The sequence below is a fragment of the Eubalaena glacialis genome, chromosome 1 (assembly GCF_028564815.1).
Source record: "Eubalaena glacialis isolate mEubGla1 chromosome 1, mEubGla1.1.hap2.+ XY, whole genome shotgun sequence".
Taxonomy (NCBI): domain Eukaryota; kingdom Metazoa; phylum Chordata; class Mammalia; order Artiodactyla; family Balaenidae; genus Eubalaena; species Eubalaena glacialis.
In genome coordinates, this window is record NC_083716.1 from 73,484,569 (window position 1) to 73,498,376 (window position 13,808).

Sequence of the window (13,808 nt, forward strand, 5' to 3'; positions counted from 1 at the left end):
AAAAACCAGAAATGCAGGACAGGCCATGGAGACATGGGAGCCTTGCTACGCTGATGGGCGGGATGGAAATTGCCAACAGCCACTCTGGAGAAGTGTACGCTGCGTCCTGAAACATGTAATAGACACAGCTGAGAGAGCATAGGGCACTTCCACTCATGGGCGTAGAAATCGGGAAACCTAAAAATCAACAAGACACAGGCACCCCAAAGTTTAGGGCTGCTCTGTTTCCAGAACCTCCACTTCGGTACACCTTAAATATCCCAGGAAAGAGAAAAATGGATAAAGAATTTGTGGTACTTATGCACAATGGAATATCACTCAGCCATGAAATCAGTGTCATAAGGCTAGTAGCAGCATGATGAGTGGATTTAGGGACGATGACTCTAGGTGAAGTAAGTCACACAGAAAAGGACACTTATCCTAAGATATCACTTAGAGAGGGAATGTCAAAATCGCTACACCTGAACTGAATTCCAAAACAGAACAGAGTCACACATTTAGAAAACACACTATGGCTGCTTAACGGGAAAGGTGAGGTGGGGTGATGCATAAAACAAGGGTTTCAAATTAGCTCAGATACCGTTCCAGAAGCCACATATGTAATAGACAAGACCTACTCCCTGCTCAGTGAACTGGACTCAACACCCCCTATTCACCGCCCAAGAATATATCTGACTAGGAAGAGTCTTAAAACCTATGTATTGATATCTCTCTGGAAGTGAATCAAGAGGGTGTAAAGCGGCATAAACACAGCAGGGAAAAGCAGCTAAACCCCATTATAAAAATAGATTACTTAAAAAAACAACCCATAAAACAAAGACAGTGAAAGAGAGAGAAATTCTTACAAAATCCGTTCAGGGGCTCTGATGCAACTGGATTGACCATATCTAGACCCACAGCTGGATGAGACAGAAGGCTGGACACTCTTGGGGCTGAGAGGATTGGTGAGGTTGGGTGAGCAAACGCAGACCCTTTAAAGTAATAGTGCGTGGTACCCATGCCATGGGTCCCAAATCTCCAGGTTCAAGGGCATCTTCCTACATCGAAAACATGCCTGGGAAACCCAGAAGATGGTACACCGTGTGATGGGGAAAGGTTTCTAAAACGCACCTCATTTCTCCTCTCCTTGTGCTCGGGTTCGCCATTCCAGCCGCTTCACTAACAATCTCCCTACTTGGAGAATCAGCACCGTTGACCTCCTGTTTCGTACAGGTCGCAATTTGTCCTGAGGATGAACGGGAAGAGGGGGAACCAATGAGAGACTAGCTCTAGGTGTTGGGACAGGCACAGGTCACTCTATTTTCCCATCAGGAAGAAGAATGAACCACAGGCTCAGCCTGCCCCCCGGAACCAGAATAGGGCCTGAAGCAATCCTGCGCTTTTGCGGCCAGCTCCCAAAAAAGCGAGTTGACAAATGGAGCTCAGGGGCACTGCAATTCACAAACCTGCAGAGTTATAAATGATAACTCTCGTCCACAAATATATTGAGGGAAGGCAACGAAGAGGATTTGAAAGCAAGGCAGAATTGCAGGAAACATATTTCAGAAGGTAGATTCGACTCGCCTTGAAAGCACATGAAAAGCGGCAAAGCGTTGACAATGAGGCCCTTGGCCAAAAAGGGCGTATGCGTTTTTTCCTGAATATATTCAGGAAAAAACGCATACGCCCTTTTTGGCCAACCAAGCAAGCCGGAAAGGCAAATCGGCGCTACAAAGAAGTCTCGCTTGCCAGCGGTCATAAGGGCCATGCTGAAAAAAGTGTAAAAACCAGAAATGCAGGACAGGCCATGGAGACATGGGAGCCTTGCTACGCTGATGGGCGGGATGGAAATTGCCAACAGCCACTCTGGAGAAGTGTACGCTGCGTCCTGAAACATGTAATAGACACAGCTGAGAGAGCATAGGGCACTTCCACTCATGGGCGTAGAAATCGGGAAACCTAAAAATCAACAAGACACAGGCACCCCAAAGTTTAGGGCTGCTCTGTTTCCAGAACCTCCACTTCGGTACACCTTAAATATCCCAGGAAAGAGAAAAATGGATAAAGAATTTGTGGTACTTATGCACAATGGAATATCACTCAGCCATGAAATCAGTGTCATAAGGCTAGTAGCAGCATGATGAGTGGATTTAGGGACGATGACTCTAGGTGAAGTAAGTCACACAGAAAAGGACACTTATCCTAAGATATCACTTAGAGAGGGAATGTCAAAATCGCTACACCTGAACTGAATTCCAAAACAGAACAGAGTCACACATTTAGAAAACACACTATGGCTGCTTAACGGGAAAGGTGAGGTGGGGTGATGCATAAAACAAGGGTTTCAAATTAGCTCAGATACCGTTCCAGAAGCCACATATGTAATAGACAAGACCTACTCCCTGCTCAGTGAACTGGACTCAACACCCCCTATTCACCGCCCAAGAATATATCTGACTAGGAAGAGTCTTAAAACCTATGTATTGATATCTCTCTGGAAGTGAATCAAGAGGGTGTAAAGCGGCATAAACACAGCAGGGAAAAGCAGCTAAACCCCATTATAAAAATAGATTACTTAAAAAAACAACCCATAAAACAAAGACAGTGAAAGAGAGAGAAATTCTTACAAAATCCGTTCAGGGGCTCTGATGCAACTGGATTGACCATATCTAGACCCACAGCTGGATGAGACAGAAGGCTGGACACTCTTGGGGCTGAGAGGATTGGTGAGGTTGGGTGAGCAAACGCAGACCCTTTAAAGTAATAGTGCGTGGTACCCATGCCATGGGTCCCAAATCTCCAGGTTCAAGGGCATCTTCCTACATCGAAAACATGCCTGGGAAACCCAGAAGATGGTACACCGTGTGATGGGGAAAGGTTTCTAAAACGCACCTCATTTCTCCTCTCCTTGTGCTCGGGTTCGCCATTCCAGCCGCTTCACTAACAATCTCCCTACTTGGAGAATCAGCACCGTTGACCTCCTGTTTCGTACAGGTCGCAATTTGTCCTGAGGATGAACGGGAAGAGGGGGAACCAATGAGAGACTAGCTCTAGGTGTTGGGACAGGCACAGGTCACTCTATTTTCCCATCAGGAAGAAGAATGAACCACAGGCTCAGCCTGCCCCCCGGAACCAGAATAGGGCCTGAAGCAATCCTGCGCTTTTGCGGCCAGCTCCCAAAAAAGCGAGTTGACAAATGGAGCTCAGGGGCACTGCAATTCACAAACCTGCAGAGTTATAAATGATAACTCTCGTCCACAAATATATTGAGGGAAGGCAACGAAGAGGATTTGAAAGCAAGGCAGAATTGCAGGAAACATATTTCAGAAGGTAGATTCGACTCGCCTTGAAAGCACATGAAAAGCGGCAAAGCGTTGACAATGAGGCCCTTGGCCAAAAAGGGCGTATGCGTTTTTTCCTGAATATATTCAGGAAAAAACGCATACGCCCTTTTTGGCCAACCAAGCAAGCCGGAAAGGCAAATCGGCGCTACAAAGAAGTCTCGCTTGCCAGCGGTCATAAGGGCCATGCTGAAAAAAGTGTAAAAACCAGAAATGCAGGACAGGCCATGGAGACATGGGAGCCTTGCTACGCTGATGGGCGGGATGGAAATTGCCAACAGCCACTCTGGAGAAGTGTACGCTGCGTCCTGAAACATGTAATAGACACAGCTGAGAGAGCATAGGGCACTTCCACTCATGGGCGTAGAAATCGGGAAACCTAAAAATCAACAAGACACAGGCACCCCAAAGTTTAGGGCTGCTCTGTTTCCAGAACCTCCACTTCGGTACACCTTAAATATCCCAGGAAAGAGAAAAATGGATAAAGAATTTGTGGTACTTATGCACAATGGAATATCACTCAGCCATGAAATCAGTGTCATAAGGCTAGTAGCAGCATGATGAGTGGATTTAGGGACGATGACTCTAGGTGAAGTAAGTCACACAGAAAAGGACACTTATCCTAAGATATCACTTAGAGAGGGAATGTCAAAATCGCTACACCTGAACTGAATTCCAAAACAGAACAGAGTCACACATTTAGAAAACACACTATGGCTGCTTAACGGGAAAGGTGAGGTGGGGTGATGCATAAAACAAGGGTTTCAAATTAGCTCAGATACCGTTCCAGAAGCCACATATGTAATAGACAAGACCTACTCCCTGCTCAGTGAACTGGACTCAACACCCCCTATTCACCGCCCAAGAATATATCTGACTAGGAAGAGTCTTAAAACCTATGTATTGATATCTCTCTGGAAGTGAATCAAGAGGGTGTAAAGCGGCATAAACACAGCAGGGAAAAGCAGCTAAACCCCATTATAAAAATAGATTACTTAAAAAAACAACCCATAAAACAAAGACAGTGAAAGAGAGAGAAATTCTTACAAAATCCGTTCAGGGGCTCTGATGCAACTGGATTGACCATATCTAGACCCACAGCTGGATGAGACAGAAGGCTGGACACTCTTGGGGCTGAGAGGATTGGTGAGGTTGGGTGAGCAAACGCAGACCCTTTAAAGTAATAGTGCGTGGTACCCATGCCATGGGTCCCAAATCTCCAGGTTCAAGGGCATCTTCCTACATCGAAAACATGCCTGGGAAACCCAGAAGATGGTACACCGTGTGATGGGGAAAGGTTTCTAAAACGCACCTCATTTCTCCTCTCCTTGTGCTCGGGTTCGCCATTCCAGCCGCTTCACTAACAATCTCCCTACTTGGAGAATCAGCACCGTTGACCTCCTGTTTCGTACAGGTCGCAATTTGTCCTGAGGATGAACGGGAAGAGGGGGAACCAATGAGAGACTAGCTCTAGGTGTTGGGACAGGCACAGGTCACTCTATTTTCCCATCAGGAAGAAGAATGAACCACAGGCTCAGCCTGCCCCCCGGAACCAGAATAGGGCCTGAAGCAATCCTGCGCTTTTGCGGCCAGCTCCCAAAAAAGCGAGTTGACAAATGGAGCTCAGGGGCACTGCAATTCACAAACCTGCAGAGTTATAAATGATAACTCTCGTCCACAAATATATTGAGGGAAGGCAACGAAGAGGATTTGAAAGCAAGGCAGAATTGCAGGAAACATATTTCAGAAGGTAGATTCGACTCGCCTTGAAAGCACATGAAAAGCGGCAAAGCGTTGACAATGAGGCCCTTGGCCAAAAAGGGCGTATGCGTTTTTTCCTGAATATATTCAGGAAAAAACGCATACGCCCTTTTTGGCCAACCAAGCAAGCCGGAAAGGCAAATCGGCGCTACAAAGAAGTCTCGCTTGCCAGCGGTCATAAGGGCCATGCTGAAAAAAGTGTAAAAACCAGAAATGCAGGACAGGCCATGGAGACATGGGAGCCTTGCTACGCTGATGGGCGGGATGGAAATTGCCAACAGCCACTCTGGAGAAGTGTACGCTGCGTCCTGAAACATGTAATAGACACAGCTGAGAGAGCATAGGGCACTTCCACTCATGGGCGTAGAAATCGGGAAACCTAAAAATCAACAAGACACAGGCACCCCAAAGTTTAGGGCTGCTCTGTTTCCAGAACCTCCACTTCGGTACACCTTAAATATCCCAGGAAAGAGAAAAATGGATAAAGAATTTGTGGTACTTATGCACAATGGAATATCACTCAGCCATGAAATCAGTGTCATAAGACTAGTAGCAGCATGATGAGTGGATTTAGGGACGATGACTCTAGGTGAAGTAAGTCACACAGAAAAGGACACTTATCCTAAGATATCACTTAGAGAGGGAATGTCAAAATCGCTACACCTGAACTGAATTCCAAAACAGAACAGAGTCACACATTTAGAAAACACACGATGGCTGCTTAACGGGAAAGGTGAGGTGGGGTGATGCATAAAACAAGGGTTTCAAATTAGCTCAGATACCGTTCCAGAAGCCACATATGTAATAGACAAGACCTACTCCCTGCTCAGTGAACTGGACTCAACACCCCCTATTCACTGCCCAAGAATATATCTGACTAGGAAGAGTCTTAAAACCTATGTATTGATATCTCTCTGGAAGTGAATCAAGAGGGTGTAAAGCGGCATAAACACAGCAGGGAAAAGCAGCTAAACCCCATTATAAAAATAGATTACTTAAAAAAACAACCCATAAAACAAAGACAGTGAAAGAGAGAGAAATTCTTACAAAATCCGTTCAGGGGCTCTGATGCAACTGGATTGACCATATCTAGACCCACAGCTGGATGAGACAGAAGGCTGGACACTCTTGGGGCTGAGAGGATTGGTGAGGTTGGGTGAGCAAACGCAGACCCTTTAAAGTAATACTGCGAGGTACCCATGTCATGGGTCCCAAATCTCCAGGTTCAAGGGCATCTTCCTACATCGAAAACATGCCTGGGAAACCCAGAAGATGGTACACCGTGTGATCGGGAAAGGTTTCTAAAACGCACCTCATTTCTCCTCTCCTTGTGCTCGGGTTCGCCATTCCAGCCGCTTCACTAACAATCTCCCTACTTGGAGAATCAGCACCGTAGACCTCCTGTTTCGTACAGGTCGCAAATTGTCCTGAGGATGAACGGGAAGAGGGGGAACCAATGAGAGACTAGCTCTAGGTGTTGGGACAGGCACAGGTCACTCAATATTCCCATCAGGAAGAAGAATGAACCACAGGCTCAGCCTGCCCCCTGGAACCAGAATAGGGCCTGAAGCAATCCTGCGCTTTTGCGGCCAGCTCCCAAATAAGCGAGTTGACAAATGGACCTCAGGGGCACTGCAATTCACAAACCTGCAGAGTGATAAATGATAACTCTCGTCCACAAATATATTGAGGGAAGGCAACGAAGAGGATTTGAAAGCAAGGCAGAATTGCAGGAAACTGTTTTCAGGAGGTAGATACGACTCGCCTTGAAAGCACATGAAAAGCGGCAAAGCGTTGACAATGAGGCCCTTGGCAAAAAAGGGCGTATGAGTTTTTTCCTGAATATATTCAGGAAAAAACGCATACGCCCTTTTTGGCCAACCAAGCAAGCCGGAAAGGCAAATCGGCGCTACAAAGAAGTCTCGCTTGCCAGCGGTCATAAGGGCCATCCTGAAAAAAGTGTAAAAACCAGAAATGCAGGACAGGCCATGGAGACATGGGAGCCTTGCTACGCTGATGGGCGGGATGGAAATTGCCAACAGCCACTCTGGAGAAGTGTACGCTGCGTCCTGAAACATGTAATAGACACAGCTGAGAGAGCATAGGGCACTTCCACTCATGGGCGTAGAAATCGGGAAACCTAAAAATCAACAAGACACAGGCACCCCAAAGTTTAGGGCTGCTCTGTTTCCAGAACCTCCACTTCGGTACACCTTAAATATCCCAGGAAAGAGAAAAATGGATAAAGAATTTGTGGTACTTATGCACAATGGAATATCACTCAGCCATGAAATCAGTGTCATAAGGCTAGTAGCAGCATGATGAGTGGATTTAGGGACGATGACTCTAGGTGAAGTAAGTCACACAGAAAAGGACACTTATCCTAAGATATCACTTAGAGAGGGAATGTCAAAATCGCTACACCTGAACTGAATTCCAAAACAGAACAGAGTCACACATTTAGAAAACACACTATGGCTGCTTAACGGGAAAGGTGAGGTGGGGTGATGCATAAAACAAGGGTTTCAAATTAGCTCAGATACCGTTCCAGAAGCCACATATGTAATAGACAAGACCTACTCCCTGCTCAGTGAACTGGACTCAACACCCCCTATTCACCGCCCAAGAATATATCTGACTAGGAAGAGTCTTAAAACCTATGTATTGATATCTCTCTGGAAGTGAATCAAGAGGGTGTAAAGCGGCATAAACACAGCAGGGAAAAGCAGCTAAACCCCATTATAAAAATAGATTACTTAAAAAAACAACCCATAAAACAAAGACAGTGAAAGAGAGAGAAATTCTTACAAAATCCGTTCAGGGGCTCTGATGCAACTGGATTGACCATATCTAGACCCACAGCTGGATGAGACAGAAGGCTGGACACTCTTGGGGCTGAGAGGATTGGTGAGGTTGGGTGAGCAAACGCAGACCCTTTAAAGTAATAGTGCGTGGTACCCATGCCATGGGTCCCAAATCTCCAGGTTCAAGGGCATCTTCCTACATCGAAAACATGCCTGGGAAACCCAGAAGATGGTACACCGTGTGATGGGGAAAGGTTTCTAAAACGCACCTCATTTCTCCTCTCCTTGTGCTCGGGTTCGCCATTCCAGCCGCTTCACTAACAATCTCCCTACTTGGAGAATCAGCACCGTTGACCTCCTGTTTCGTACAGGTCGCAATTTGTCCTGAGGATGAACGGGAAGAGGGGGAACCAATGAGAGACTAGCTCTAGGTGTTGGGACAGGCACAGGTCACTCTATTTTCCCATCAGGAAGAAGAATGAACCACAGGCTCAGCCTGCCCCCCGGAACCAGAATAGGGCCTGAAGCAATCCTGCGCTTTTGCGGCCAGCTCCCAAAAAAGCGAGTTGACAAATGGAGCTCAGGGGCACTGCAATTCACAAACCTGCAGAGTTATAAATGATAACTCTCGTCCACAAATATATTGAGGGAAGGCAACGAAGAGGATTTGAAAGCAAGGCAGAATTGCAGGAAACATATTTCAGAAGGTAGATTCGACTCGCCTTGAAAGCACATGAAAAGCGGCAAAGCGTTGACAATGAGGCCCTTGGCCAAAAAGGGCGTATGCGTTTTTTCCTGAATATATTCAGGAAAAAACGCATACGCCCTTTTTGGCCAACCAAGCAAGCCGGAAAGGCAAATCGGCGCTACAAAGAAGTCTCGCTTGCCAGCGGTCATAAGGGCCATGCTGAAAAAAGTGTAAAAACCAGAAATGCAGGACAGGCCATGGAGACATGGGAGCCTTGCTACGCTGATGGGCGGGATGGAAATTGCCAACAGCCACTCTGGAGAAGTGTACGCTGCGTCCTGAAACATGTAATAGACACAGCTGAGAGAGCATAGGGCACTTCCACTCATGGGCGTAGAAATCGGGAAACCTAAAAATCAACAAGACACAGGCACCCCAAAGTTTAGGGCTGCTCTGTTTCCAGAACCTCCACTTCGGTACACCTTAAATATCCCAGGAAAGAGAAAAATGGATAAAGAATTTGTGGTACTTATGCACAATGGAATATCACTCAGCCATGAAATCAGTGTCATAAGGCTAGTAGCAGCATGATGAGTGGATTTAGAGACGATGACTCTAGGTGAAGTAAGTCACACAGAAAAGGACACTTATCCTAAGATATCACTTAGAGAGGGAATGTCAAAATCGCTACACCTGAACTGAATTCCAAAACAGAACAGAGTCACACATTTAGAAAACACACGATGGCTGCTTAACGGGAAAGGTGAGGTGGGGTGATGCATAAAACAAGGGTTTGAAATTAGCTCAGATACCGTTCCAGAAGCCACATATGTAATAGACAAGACCTACTCCCTGCTCAGTGAACTGGACTCAACACCCCCTATTCACCGCCCAAGAATATATCTGACTAGGAAGAGTCTTAAAACCTATGTATTGATATCTCTCTGGAAGTGAATCAAGAGGGTGTAAAGCGGCATAAACACAGCAGGGAAAAGCAGCTAAACCCCATTATAAAAATAGATTACTTAAAAAAACAACCCATAAAACAAAGACAGTGAAAGAGAGAGAAATTCTTACAAAATCCGTTCAGGGGCTCTGATGCAACTGGATTGACCATATCTAGACCCACAGCTGGATGAGACAGAAGGCTGGACACTCTTGGGGCTGAGAGGATTGGTGAGGTTGGGTGAGCAAACGCAGACCCTTTAAAGTAATACTGCGTGGTACCCATGCCATGGGTCCCAAATCTCCAGGTTCAAGGGCATCTTCCTACATCGAAAACATGCCTGGGAAACCCAGAAGATGGTACACCGTGTGATCGGGAAAGGTTTCTAAAACGCACCTCATTTCTCCTCTCCTTGTGCTCGGGTTCGCCATTCCAGCCGCTTCACTAACAATCTCCCTACTTGGAGAATCAGCACCATTGACCTCCTGTTTCGTACAGGTCGCAATTTGTCCTGAGGATGAACGGGAAGAGGGGGAACCAATGAGAGACTAGCTCTAGGTGTTGGGACAGGCACAGGTCACTCTATTTTCCCATCAGGAAGAAGAATGAACCACAGGCTCAGCCTGCCCCCCGGAACCAGAATAGGGCCTGAAGCAATCCTGCGCTTTTGCGGCCAGCTCCCAAAAAAGCGAGTTGACAAATGGAGCTCAGGGGCACTGCAATTCACAAACCTGCAGAGTTATAAATGATAACTCTCGTCCACAAATATATTGAGGGAAGGCAACGAAGAGGATTTGAAAGCAAGGCAGAATTGCAGGAAACATATTTCAGAAGGTAGATTCGACTCGCCTTGAAAGCACATGAAAAGCGGCAAAGCGTTGACAATGAGGCCCTTGGCCAAAAAGGGCGTATGCGTTTTTTCCTGAATATATTCAGGAAAAAACGCATACGCCCTTTTTGGCCAACCAAGCAAGCCGGAAAGGCAAATCGGCGCTACAAAGAAGTCTCGCTTGCCAGCGGTCATAAGGGCCATGCTGAAAAAAGTGTAAAAACCAGAAATGCAGGACAGGCCATGGAGACATGGGAGCCTTGCTACGCTGATGGGCGGGATGGAAATTGCCAACAGCCACTCTGGAGAAGTGTACGCTGCGTCCTGAAACATGTAATAGACACAGCTGAGAGAGCATAGGGCACTTCCACTCATGGGCGTAGAAATCGGGAAACCTAAAAATCAACAAGACACAGGCACCCCAAAGTTTAGGGCTGCTCTGTTTCCAGAACCTCCACTTCGGTACACCTTAAATATCCCAGGAAAGAGAAAAATGGATAAAGAATTTGTGGTACTTATGCACAATGGAATATCACTCAGCCATGAAATCAGTGTCATAAGGCTAGTAGCAGCATGATGAGTGGATTTAGGGACGATGACTCTAGGTGAAGTAAGTCACACAGAAAAGGACACTTATCCTAAGATATCACTTAGAGAGGGAATGTCAAAATCGCTACACCTGAACTGAATTCCAAAACAGAACAGAGTCACACATTTAGAAAACACACTATGGCTGCTTAACGGGAAAGGTGAGGTGGGGTGATGCATAAAACAAGGGTTTCAAATTAGCTCAGATACCGTTCCAGAAGCCACATATGTAATAGACAAGACCTACTCCCTGCTCAGTGAACTGGACTCAACACCCCCTATTCACCGCCCAAGAATATATCTGACTAGGAAGAGTCTTAAAACCTATGTATTGATATCTCTCTGGAAGTGAATCAAGAGGGTGTAAAGCGGCATAAACACAGCAGGGAAAAGCAGCTAAACCCCATTATAAAAATAGATTACTTAAAAAAACAACCCATAAAACAAAGACAGTGAAAGAGAGAGAAATTCTTACAAAATCCGTTCAGGGGCTCTGATGCAACTGGATTGACCATATCTAGACCCACAGCTGGATGAGACAGAAGGCTGGACACTCTTGGGGCTGAGAGGATTGGTGAGGTTGGGTGAGCAAACGCAGACCCTTTAAAGTAATAGTGCGTGGTACCCATGCCATGGGTCCCAAATCTCCAGGTTCAAGGGCATCTTCCTACATCGAAAACATGCCTGGGAAACCCAGAAGATGGTACACCGTGTGATGGGGAAAGGTTTCTAAAACGCACCTCATTTCTCCTCTCCTTGTGCTCGGGTTCGCCATTCCAGCCGCTTCACTAACAATCTCCCTACTTGGAGAATCAGCACCGTTGACCTCCTGTTTCGTACAGGTCGCAATTTGTCCTGAGGATGAACGGGAAGAGGGGGAACCAATGAGAGACTAGCTCTAGGTGTTGGGACAGGCACAGGTCACTCTATTTTCCCATCAGGAAGAAGAATGAACCACAGGCTCAGCCTGCCCCCCGGAACCAGAATAGGGCCTGAAGCAATCCTGCGCTTTTGCGGCCAGCTCCCAAAAAAGCGAGTTGACAAATGGAGCTCAGGGGCACTGCAATTCACAAACCTGCAGAGTTATAAATGATAACTCTCGTCCACAAATATATTGAGGGAAGGCAACGAAGAGGATTTGAAAGCAAGGCAGAATTGCAGGAAACATATTTCAGAAGGTAGATTCGACTCGCCTTGAAAGCACATGAAAAGCGGCAAAGCGTTGACAATGAGGCCCTTGGCCAAAAAGGGCGTATGCGTTTTTTCCTGAATATATTCAGGAAAAAACGCATACGCCCTTTTTGGCCAACCAAGCAAGCCGGAAAGGCAAATCGGCGCTACAAAGAAGTCTCGCTTGCCAGCGGTCATAAGGGCCATGCTGAAAAAAGTGTAAAAACCAGAAATGCAGGACAGGCCATGGAGACATGGGAGCCTTGCTACGCTGATGGGCGGGATGGAAATTGCCAACAGCCACTCTGGAGAAGTGTACGCTGCGTCCTGAAACATGTAATAGACACAGCTGAGAGAGCATAGGGCACTTCCACTCATGGGCGTAGAAATCGGGAAACCTAAAAATCAACAAGACACAGGCACCCCAAAGTTTAGGGCTGCTCTGTTTCCAGAACCTCCACTTCGGTACACCTTAAATATCCCAGGAAAGAGAAAAATGGATAAAGAATTTGTGGTACTTATGCACAATGGAATATCACTCAGCCATGAAATCAGTGTCATAAGGCTAGTAGCAGCATGATGAGTGGATTTAGAGACGATGACTCTAGGTGAAGTAAGTCACACAGAAAAGGACACTTATCCTAAGATATCACTTAGAGAGGGAATGTCAAAATCGCTACACCTGAACTGAATTCCAAAACAGAACAGAGTCACACATTTAGAAAACACACGATGGCTGCTTAACGGGAAAGGTGAGGTGGGGTGATGCATAAAACAAGGGTTTGAAATTAGCTCAGATACCGTTCCAGAAGCCACATATGTACTAGACAAGACCTACTCCCTGCTCAGTGAACTGGACTCAACACCCCCTATTCACCGCCCAAGAATATATCTGACTAGGAAGAGTCTTAAAACCTATGTATTGATATCTCTCTGGAAGTGAATCAAGAGGGTGTAAAGCGGCATAAACACAGCAGGGAAAAGCAGCTAAACCCCATTATAAAAATAGATTACTTAAAAAAACAACCCATAAAACAAAGACAGTGAAAGAGAGAGAAATTCTTACAAAATCCGTTCAGGGGCTCTGATGCAACTGGATTGACCATATCTAGACCCACAGCTGGATGAGACAGAAGGCTGGACACTCTTGGGGCTGAGAGGATTGGTGAGGTTGGGTGAGCAAACGCAGACCCTTTAAAGTAATACTGCGTGGTACCCATGCCATGGGTCCCAAATCTCCAGGTTCAAGGGCATCTTCCTACATCGAAAACATGCCTGGGAAACCCAGAAGATGGTACACCGTGTGATCGGGAAAGGTTTCTAAAACGCACCTCATTTCTCCTCTCCTTGTGCTCGGGTTCGCCATTCCAGCCGCTTCACTAACAATCTCCCTACTTGGAGAATCAGCACCATTGACCTCCTGTTTCGTACAGGTCGCAATTTGTCCTGAGGATGAACGGGAAGAGGGGGAACCAATGAGAGACTAGCTCTAGGTGTTGGGACAGGCACAGGTCACTCTATTTTCCCATCAGGAAGAAGAATGAACCACAGGCTCAGCCTGCCCCCCGGAACCAGAATAGGGCCTGAAGCAATCCTGCGCTTTTGCGGCCAGCTCCCAAAAAAGCGAGTTGACAAATGGAGCTCAGGGGCACTGCAATTCACAAACCTGCAGAGTTATAAATGATAACTCTCGTCCACAAAT